General features: G+C 44.2%; 1 long non-coding RNA gene across 1 annotated transcript; it reads left to right on the plus strand.

Moving 5' to 3' along the window:
* Positions 1–67: 67 nt before the first annotated feature.
* Positions 68–9,936, plus strand: LOC110284021 (uncharacterized). The gene is made up of 3 exons (XR_015045982.1): positions 68–120; positions 5,143–5,345; positions 9,714–9,936. It is a non-coding gene; the product is annotated as an uncharacterized LOC110284021 (long non-coding RNA).
* Positions 9,937–10,187: the final 251 nt, after the last annotated feature.

A 10,187-nucleotide genomic window follows, 5' to 3' on the forward strand; every position in this document is an offset into this window, starting at 1 on the left:
CGTGCTTCTTATTGGATAGCTCAGGGGAGTAACAGTCACCCTGGTTGGTGAATTATTCCGGACCCAACTCCTTAGAACTGAGTTATCAGGTCCAGCAACGCTTACCACTGAAATGGATCTGTAAGTACAGATTGCAACAACTGCCCGGTCCAGGCTCATACCTTTTCTCTGAAATAAATTTGATTTCATCCTGGAGGGTTATCACATTTCAGAACACCTTCCAGCCCGGGAGTGGTGGTGCACCTTTTTTAATACCAGTTCCACGTTAGCTTTGTCTACGTTATTAAGTTTCGAGTCAGCCAGTGCTATATAGTGAGAATTCTCCCCGTCTACACACACACAGGTCCAGGGCTTCTGAAAGATTTGTTAATTTTATGTGTCTACGTGGATGAATCCGTGTGTGCGCGAGTGCTCACTGAGGCCGGAAAACGTCAGACGTCCACTCGCTTTTCCATTGAGGCAGGGTTTGTTTGTTTGTTTCACTCATCACTTTACCTGGGGCTCAGGTTTCCTTGGCTAATAATGGAAGCCAGCTAGCCACAGCGATCCTCTTATTTGAGCCGTCCTCATAGATAGTGATTCAGAAATGTGCAGGAGATCTCTAACGTGAGTGTTGGAATCTGAACTCCAGTCCTAGGTGTTTGTCAAGCGCCCTTATTCACCAACTCTCCAGCCCCATTCACAGCCTCTTGTGCTCAGCGGGCTCTTCCTGTTTTTTTCGACATACAAATAGTGTCACAACGTCACTTTTGAATAAATCCTTTGCTCTTCAATCAGAATAAGCTAGGAAAAGTCATGATAGCAAACCAAAACTGATTTCTTTTTAAATTCCTGTGAAATAACTTTGATTATGTTCACTCTGATTGGCTTTTTAAAAATCCTTCTGCCTTAATAAACATCCTTCTACTTTCATTTTGCCTACGTAGGCTCATCATATAAAAGCAAACATGTAATATCTGTTGTTTTGAGCCTGGCTCATTTCCCTAACATGATGATCTCCAGTTTCATGCATTTTTTTTTTTTTTGCAAACAACATTCTTTGTGGATGAATAATACTTCACTTTCATAAATACCACATATATTCTATCCATTTGTTCCTCCACTGCTAGGCTCCTTGGGTGGCTCCATCACTTGGATGCTCAATGCTGCAGTAAATGTGTGTGCAGGAACCTTAGTTACGTGGTGGCATTTACTCTCTTCGAGTACATCTAGAAGGGTATAGCTGGATAAAATGACTTAATTTTTAGTTTGGGGTTTGATGTTAAATACCAAAGCTTGTGTGTTGAAGATATGGTCCTCGGATGCTGCTTAGAGGTGATGGAAACAGCGATTGGTGGGCTGCTGAGTGGAAGTAAAGTCCTGAAAGATGTGCCCTTGAAGCAAGTATTGGAACTCTAGCCCCTTCCTAAGCAACCAAACATGAACATTTATCTATTTACTTCCCAGCCACCATGAGCTGAGCAACTTGACTCCTTGGGCTTCCCACCATGATCCTCTGTTTTACCTCAGGCCTACACCAAGGGGATCAGCTGACTGTGACCTAAAACCAAGAGCCAAAATAAGTTCCTCCTATGAACTGTTTATCCAGGGTGTTTTGTTAAGCCGCAGATTTTTGACTAAATTGCATTCTATCTACATATATATTTATCTGAAGATATGTTTCATATTTAACTTGAGGTATATAGCCCAGGTTCACTTTAAACTTATACTCCTTATGCCTCAGCCTCTCAGATGAGGGGATTACACATGTGTACCATGCCTGCCTTCTTGATCCATGTGGTTATTTGACTGACAAGTTCAAACCCTGTAGAGCCTCTGGATCCAAGCAGAAACTCACATATGCTGAGGCTATAGACACAGAGCAGAATTTTGTCTTCACTGAAAAAGTCTGCTCTCGTGGCCTTTCAACTAAAGGGTGATCCCCATTCATGTTAACCAAGGTTATCATCTCCTTTTACAGTACCAAGGAAGGAATCCAGGACCTCTTGAATGCCAGACATGGGCTCTACCACTGAGGGCCACAAAGCTCTTGACATGACCACATATAGATGCACCTGATTAAATCACTAAGTGCCTCAGTCCATCTAAATTGACAAAATGATCCACCACTATTGCAACCCCTCAATGGAAGAGGTGTTGTGGATAGCCCTGCGGATAATTATATTTGCTGTTAATTCTGTTCTCCTGTGAGTGGTTGTGAACAAGGAATGAGTCAGCTCTCAGGTGATTTCCTGTAAACCTGCTTCCCACCTTAATTTGTAAAGTAAAGGAGAGCTGATGATTGGACAGATAAAAGGTGGAGCAGAAAGTGAGAGAGAGGGGGGTAAGGAAGGAGAAATGGAAGAGGGAGAGGATGCAGAGGAGGAGGAAGAAGAAAAGTGGAGCAGAAGCACATGGCCTGGAGAAACCGTAAGTTCTAAGGGGTCTCATAAAGGTGGAAGATGGTAGTGTAGCAGTAGGTCTGCCCAATCTAGGCACACAGCATGTAATCATATTAACTGTGTTGTGTTTTCATTGCTGGGGCATATTTGGGAGAAGATTTTCTGCAACAGAGAGGTAACAGGTTGATACCGTCAGGAAATGGGGAACTTCTTATAACATGAGGGCTACACATCTTAAAGAGCTTTCATTCTCTCCATGGCCTGGCGTGTTTGGTGGTATTCCAACTGAGTTTTGTCATCTGGGGTTGGGGGGTAATGAAGAGAAGAGAGAAAGAAAGGAGAAGAAAGAGAAGTCCAAAAACTAGAAAGGATAAAAAGAATCAGCGAGTCACATTCATTCTTGGACCCCCAATGTCACTCACCCTCTCATTTTTTACAAAGGAAAATAAATCTCTTTTGTTCTTGTACTTTCCAGAAGAGCTCACTGGGCCCTTCGCAGCCCAGCTAGGGGTTCAGCCAGAGCCCAAGCTGCTGTGGCCCCCACATCCTTTCAGGTGTTTCATCTGGGGTCATATAGAGTCTCGCTGTGTAGTTCTGCCTGACCAGAACTCACTGTATAGACCATGCCAGCCACAAACTCACAGACATCTGCCTGCCTCTGCCTCATGAGTGCAGGGATTAAAGGAGTGTCACACTATGCAGGCTTACTTTTTTTTGTTCTTGGGGTTTTGTTGTTGTTGAAGTTTTGTTTGTTTTTAAGATTGATTGATTGATTGATTGATTTAATGTGTGTGACTACACTGTAGCTATACAGATGGTTGTGAGCCTTCATGTGTAAGGTAGAAATTTTAAGTTTGGCCCCCTAGACCATGTTGGAGCCAAGAAAGAAAAATAGTTGGTCCCTGAAGCAGCCTGTTCTGAGAACTGGCTGACCACAGAACAGGTAATTACACAAGCCGGTTCAGTGACCCTGTTCCAGGGACTAGCAGACCACAAAAGTTAGATTAAAATCTTGAGAACAATCTTGAGAAGCAGGGAGTCTCCACTTGTGATTTTTAGTACCCACTTGTGATTTTTCACTGTTATTCTCGGTATTTTCCAATAATGCCCTCCCTAACCCCTTGGGTTGTGGTTTCTTCCTTTAAATATCCCCTTACCCAGCTACTCAGTGTCCACATGGTCCTCTACCCCTGCAAGGTGTATGACTGTGGGCCCCAGAGTGCTCTTGGAATAAAAGTCCTCTAGTGGTTTGCATCAAGACCGTTTCTTGCGAGTGATTTGGTGTGTCACCTCTCCTGAGTCAGAACGTGGGGGAGTCCTTGTAGTTGTTGGGAATTGAATTTTTAGGACCTCTGCTTGCTCCCATCAGCCCTGCTCACTTGCTCCGGTCAACCCCGCTCACCCAGTCCCTGCTAGCTCTGGTCCAAAGATTTATTTTTTTATTTTTATAAGTACACTGTTGCTGTCTTTGGACACACCAGAAGAGGGCATCAGATCTCATTACAGGTGACTGTGAGCCACCATGTGGTTGCTGGGATTTGAACTCAGGACCTTTAGAAGATCAGTCAGGGGCTGGAGAGATGACTCAGCGGTTAAGAGCACCGACTGCTCTTCCGAAGGTCCTGAGTTCAAATCTCAGCAATCACATGGTGGCTCACAACCATCTGTAATAAGAGCTAACTCCCTCTTCTGGTGCGTCTGAAGACAGCTACAGTGTACTTACATAGAATAAATTAATAAATCAAAAAGGGAAAAAGTAAGAAAGTTAAAAAAAAAAAAAGATCAGTCAGTGCTCTTACCTGCTGAGCCATCTTGCCAGCCCCTTGTTTTTGTTTTTTAATGAAATTTTGCTTTGTATGTAAATGTAGTCCAGGCTTGTCTTGAAACAATGATCTTCTCATGGCTACAAAAGTCTTCTTTTTTACTCCTAAATTGTGTGTGTGTTCTGAGATGGTAATGGACTATGTCTTAGGGCTGTGAACAGACACCATGATCAAAGAAAGTCTAATAAAGGACAGCATTTAATTGGGGCTGGCTTACAGGTTCATAATCCATTATCATCAAGGTAAGAACATAGCAGCATCCAGGCAGGCATGGTACAGGAGGAGTTGGGAGTTCTACAGCTTTATTTGAAGGCTGTTATCAGAATACTAGCTTCTAGGCAGCTAGGATGAAGGTATTAAAGCCCACACCCACAGTGACACACCTACTCCAACAAGGCCACACCCTCTAATAGTGCCACTCCCTGGACCAAGCCTATACAAACCACTACAGACTGAATCTCTGAAACTGTAAGCCATCCTAAATACCCTAAATTAAATTATAAATATATTGGTTCTTTAAGTCAGGGTTTCTTTGTGTAACCCTGGCTGTCCTGAAACTTGCTCTGTAGACCGGGCTGTCCTGAAAGTCACAGGATCTGCCTGCCTTTGCCTCCACCACCACCAGTGTGTTTCATCCTCCCCCTCCTTCCTCTTCCTCTTCTTTCTTCTCCTCCTCCTCTTCTCCTTCTCCTCCTCCTCTTCCTTCTCCTTCTCCTCCTCCTCCTCCTTCTTCTCCTTCTCCTCTTCCTCCTCCTCCTCTTCCTCCTCCTCCTCCTCCTCCTTCTCTTCTTGTCTCCTAAATACTTGAAAAGCACCTAAAACATTTTACTTTCAGCTGTGCTGGCATGTAATTACTTCTCTGTGTGACTTAAGCAAGTGACTGCACCTCTCTGTTTCCTCTTTCCTCCTGCTATTTCTCACCATCTACTATGGTCTAGGAATCTTGCAGAATCTGGCTCTTCTCTGGAAGGTGGATCTGCCCCAACAAGGGGAGAAGAGAATCTAGGGACCATGTACTCCAAGATGCTGAAGCCTCCACGGCCTTCTAAGACCAGAAATTGGACTAGCTGGACTAGGAGACATGAGGAAGATGGAAAGAAATGTTGGCTACCTCTGAGGTTTCTTGCGGTCAGACTTCCAGGTGAGGATGAGTACCATGAAAGATGACATTAGACAAGAGTGAGAGCTGAAGGAGGAAGTCTTCTGCCGTAGATAGAATGTTGAGAAGGCCAAGTGTGGTAGTGAAGGCCTGTGATCATAGCACTCAAGAGGCTCAAGCACTCCTGAGTTTGAGGACAGCTGTGGTAAGATCCTGTCTAGAAAATGGGGATAGGGATAGGGGCACCTCCCCAATAATCTTTCCTGTTTATTTGCTCTGTGTGTGTGTGTGTGTGTCTTTGAGTGATCATGTATGTGGAAACATGAACATGGGTGGATGTGAGCAGATTATGGAAGCCTGAATTTGATGTCAGGTGTCTTCCTCCATTGCTTTCCATCTTGTGTGGTGAAATAGGATCTCAGGCAAATCCAGAGCTCACAGATTCAGATAGACTTGCTAGGTATCTTGCTGTGGAAATCCTCTGTCTCTGTCTTACACTGGCATTACAAATGAGGACAAAGAAGAGGCAGGAGCAGGAGGAGGAGGAAGAACAGGAGACTATCACTCCAGTTTGGCATTTATGTAGGTGTTAGGGATCTGGACTTTATTTCTAAATTTGCACAGCAAGGTCTTTAGCCACTGACTGAGCCAATCTCCAGGCCCTTGTAGGAAGGGATGTGCTGCAGACAGATGTAGTTTTTACACTTGGGACTGATGGATGCCTTGGGAGTCAAGAGTTTTACTACAAAGGCTCAGTTTCCTCATCTATAAAATGGGAATAATTCTCTGCTCTTAGAAGATGATCAAAACGATGTCATGGAATCATGATCCTAGCATACCAAGGAGCTCATTGTGGTAGTTTGAATAGATATGGCCCCAATAGACTCATGTATTTGAATGCTTGACTCTTGGTAAATGGCACTTTTAGGAGGTGTGGCCTTGTTGGAGTAGGTGTGGCTTTGTTGGAGGAAGTGTGTCACTGTGTAGGTAGGCTTTGAAGACTCCTAGTGCTCAAGCTCTGCCCAGGGCCAAAGAGAGTATCCTTCAATCTGCCTGCTGAGGACAGTGTCTTCCTGGCTGCCTTTAAGATGTACAGCTCTCACTCCTTCTCCAACACCATGTCTGCCTTCAGGCTGCCAGGCTTTCTGCCATGATGATAATGGTAGGAACTATAAGCCAACCCCGATTAAATATGTTCCTTTATAAGAGTTACCTCAGTCATGTTGTCTATTATTAATGAAAACCCTAACTAAGACATTCAGCAAAGAACATTTTCTGCTCTGCTACACAGTAGTCCTGGAAAGCTATTTGTATTAGTAATTTTTTATTGCTATAATAAAAAAAATCATGACTGAGGCCACTTGTGAAAGAAAGAGTTTATTTGGTTTATAGTTACAGAAGGCTGTGGGTCCATTGTGACAGGAAAACATGACAGCAGGCACTAGACACAGGCTGGAGCAGAAGCTGATGGATAACATTTTGAGCCACATATATGAGGACGAGAGCAAACACAAAATGGCTTTTAAACTCTCAAAGCCCACTCCCTGTGACATACCTTCGCCAACACGACCAAACCTTCTAAGCCTCCCCAAACATCACCACCAACTGGGGAACACTTCTTCAGATCCCTGAAATATACTGAGCATCTCATTCAAAGCCTACATCAGTGTTGACCATTTGATAATATTCCGCTCTAATTATCACAACATTTAAACTTACTGACTGTACGTTGGACAATGTGATGAGACACACTTGTAATCTCAGAACTTGGGTGACTGAGCCAGATGTGTGATTTCCAGGCCAGTCTGGCCTATATAACAATATCTTGTTGCAAATCAAGGTCGTGGGTGTTGCTCAGTGCTAGAGGGCTTGCTTAGCATGCACAAATTCTTGAGCTCTGCATCCAACAGTAGAAAAAGAAAAGTTGAGGAAAAACAAAACAACTAGAAAAGCAACTTGCATCTTTGTTGGGCCAGCTCGACCCTTCATTTGTCTCCTCCATTCCTTGTTGGGAGTCAGGTTTTCTGGTAAGAAGTCGAGGGCTCTGAGAGGGAAGCCTCAGAACATTTCTGCAGACTGCCCACAGTCATGAGGTTCATATGTTCAAACAGGGCCAGAGAGAAGCGCTGCTCTCGAAGGTCAGGCACTGCCACTCTCTCCAAGCTTAGCTTCAGAATTAGCATACCAGAATGTTTACACCACTCATCAGGTCAGAGCAAGTAAGGCCCCATAGTTCAGTTCAAGTTCACAGCATGGCGAGACAGCTCCATCTGCAAAGGCTAGCAATGAAGGCATTATAAGAACAACTGAGGTGATTTATATAGTCACTCACCACTACATTAATGAGAATAGGATGATAGTTAACAATTACTCGGCATCTACTTTATACCATAAACAATATGCCAGTTGTCAGATATAATTTTCTGCCTCTTCTGAGGTAGGTCTACCTTATAACTATTACCTTGTGGGTAGTGAAACTGAGGGCCAGAGAGGTCTCAGGGAACTTCTCCAAATTCACCAACAGTAGAGAATATGAGGAGTAGTGTAGGTATTCAAGAGTTATTTGATAGACAACAAATCAGGTCAACATAATGCTAAACTCTGGATGAGTGGGACATAGAACCTGGCTGCTGTTGACAGGATGTAAACTTGAACTCAAGGCTCCTGACTCCTTACTTACATCTTTATCTCTTATAGGCATACCTTTTGCTCCCTGCTGTGGAGTCAGGTACCTGTACAGAAGACCAGGAGTCTGGTTCTGGGTCAGGGATCTGTTCTGATATCTAGGGTGGTCAGAGACTCAGAGCCAAGGCACAACCTTGTTTTCTTCTCTGGCTAGAACAAGTGGCAGTGCCTGACCTTTTAGAGCAGCGCTTCTCTCTGGCCCTGTTTGAACATATGAACCTTATGACTGTGGACAGTCTGCAGAAATGTGTCTTCAGCTTCCACAGCAACTGTCAGGAGTGAGTGACTACCTTTGCCTGAGAACCTGAACCATGATCCAAGAGAGAAAGTTGGAGAATGAAAGACTGGCCAGAGGAAGCAGAGATGCCTCTCTCAAAGTGGTAGGTTTTAACTGACATTGAACGACAGTGAGAGGAGCCAGAGTGTTTGGACTGGCAGTGTTGCAGTAGTCACAGCTGATTATGGACAACCAACTCTGGAGGATGGACACTCAGGTAGATACCGGATGCAAGAGGAGCTAGAGAGGAGAAGATCCAAGGTTTGTGGGGAAATGAGGCATATTTCAGAAAGCTAAGGAAGAACAGCTGGAACAGATGTGGAGTGAAAAAGCTGAAAATGCTTCCAGTATCTGCCTTGGAATTCTGGGTGCTCCCTGTGGAGAGTGCTCTACCACAGCTGTGTTTTTGGTTTTTATATAAGTGAATTTATTTAGCGTTTAGCAAGCAAAAGATAGCAGAGTATCAGATCAGGTATTTCCATTCCTCTGCAGGAACAGGACTGGACAAAACCCCACAAAAATAGGGAGCTGGAGACCTTGATCAATAAAGAGGGTTCTGGGTGGGAAAACTTACTTTTAGGTTGAACTTCCAATTTTAGTTTCCACCACAGACATTTACAGATTCTAGGAGGAGAGGTAAGAAAGAGAGGAGCTAGCAAGAAAGTTGAGATGGTAAAGCAAGTGTGCTTGTGTGCTTGCGCTTACATGCCGGAATGAATGTGTGGCTGTTAGAGGCATGGGAATTGGTTTTCTCCTTCTACCCTGAGGGACCCCGGGTATGCAGGCTTGGTGAATCTTAAGGGATGGGAAGGTGCCCAGTTTGTCCTGAGAATGATTTGCCTTCCAGATGTTCTCAAGGACACAGAGTAAGCTGTGAGGGCAATCTGGCTGTGAAGTGTGTGCTGATTTGGCTAACCTGGCTGGTTAGGCAGGGGTTGCTTTTCTCCATTACTTCCCCTCCCCCAAAGCTACATACCCAGTTGAGTCAATACTTCCAGATAGATACAGGTCCACTCTTGAGTCAAGGGTATATAAATAGTGGAAGTCCCCTGCTAGAACCACCAAACAAATTCTCAAAGGCATGGTAGTTTTCCTTTAGGCTGTTCTTTTTACCTTCTTCTTTGTCACAAGGCTGGAGCCCAGTCCATCCCTAGACAAAGGGGTCTTGGAGGACACTGTGATACAACAAACATGCTTATGTCTAAAATGGAGAAGCCACATTGCTTCCAGAGCCAGTCATTCAGAAAACTTTACCAGCACATGGCAGTTTACTACTATAACCTGTTACATCAGGACATGAAGGCTCATAAGCAGTGAGAGGCAAAGAGAAGTACACTTGTAGGGAACTTTTTTTTGGGGGGAGAAGGGTCTTAGTTCTGGGTCTGCTGAGGGTCTTCTAGGTTTTCTTATGTCCTAAGACTCTGCTTTCTGTCTGCCCTGCCCTGCAGGTCTGACAGCAAATACATTGCTGCCATCTTGGAGCTCATCTCCTTCAACAGCACCAGTTCTTTCTGTATATGGACTTCCTGTACTACCTCAGTGTTGATGGGTGATGCTTCTACAAGGCCTGCAACCTGGTGTACAGTTTCACAGATGCTGTCATCACCACAGAGGGACACTGCAACCTTAATACTCAGGGTGTTGACGAGGTCCTGAAAGCTAAAGCTAAGGCTAAGGCTAAAACTTTAGACTTCATTGATGTTGTCTTGAAGACCAGAGTGGGCTTCTTAGGTGTCTGAATTAAAGAGGTGACCAGAGACTCTGATATTCATTGTTACACAGGAGAAGTTGGAATTGGTCAATGGGGTACCGAGGAGCCATCGAGGGCCCTTGTAAAAGGGAGAAGCAGGTTAGAAATAAGTTTTAGAGGTGATTTTGTTGAATGTTATGTAAAAAAGCAAATAACAAGATGGGGAGAGTCC

This window comes from Mus caroli, unplaced genomic scaffold (assembly GCF_978045245.1).
Source record: "Mus caroli unplaced genomic scaffold, Mus_caroli_1 scaffold_18, whole genome shotgun sequence".
NCBI classification, from domain to species: Eukaryota; Metazoa; Chordata; class Mammalia; order Rodentia; family Muridae; genus Mus; species Mus caroli.